This window comes from Capsicum annuum, unplaced genomic scaffold (genome assembly GCF_002878395.1).
Source record: "Capsicum annuum cultivar UCD-10X-F1 unplaced genomic scaffold, UCD10Xv1.1 ctg2554, whole genome shotgun sequence".
In the NCBI taxonomy this organism is placed as follows: Eukaryota; Viridiplantae; Streptophyta; class Magnoliopsida; order Solanales; family Solanaceae; genus Capsicum; species Capsicum annuum.
In genome coordinates this window covers 95,191-96,025 of record NW_025831745.1, presented here as the reverse complement: position 1 = coordinate 96,025, position 835 = coordinate 95,191, and positions in this window count along the sequence as shown.

The following is an 835-nucleotide window of genomic DNA, read 5'->3' as shown; positions in this document are numbered from 1 at the left end:
AACCAGGTCATTCCTTACATTATTAACCGCAGACCTAGGTGGAATAATAGTGGCCTTACCACTATAAGTAGTGATAGCTAGGCAGTGACTGTCATTTTGGTATTCTAAATTGTATTTCTAGGAAGATTTCTTAGTTGGCTCTAATTTAATATAACTTACATCGATCTAAACTGCTACATAAGTTTCTTCATCCTGGTTTCAGGGTCAACGAAGATATGTTTGCCTTAATATCCTTAAAGCAACACTATTAGCTCTGCAAACCCTTCATACATTTCTAAAGAAAATCTTTTACTCTTAATCTTCTAGAAATACAATCACGGCTCCCCAATGGATATAAGGAGAACTCTTCTCCTTGTGATTGTTCTTTATCCTCTAGTCAGATTCACACTCTCTACTCTTTCCCTTATACCTATCTCTTTAGTATTATCAATCTTGATTCCCTTGCCTTAAGATCTAAGGTTCTTGGTTATACCATTGGTCCTTGGCTCAAAAACCCACCATCTATCAATCCAAATACTTTGCTTCTTCCTCAAAATCTAACTCATCATGTCTTGAATAGTTACCATATGAACCCACTGCATTCAGCTTCTCTGCTCCCACTTTTGCAAATTTCTTAGAAAGTAAGTATTTTAAGTCCTAACCTATGCTATCACTTTAGCCACTACCTTCTTTTAGGCCTTCTTCTCACTAAAATCACCAAATGCATAAGTACTGGATCACCTACCTGCCTCTTAGTATACCATCCATGATTGAATTTGGTATTTTGGTCTTAGATTTCTGTAACTTTCTACCAATGAAGAATAATGAAAGGACAACTTATAATAGTATCAGCTAG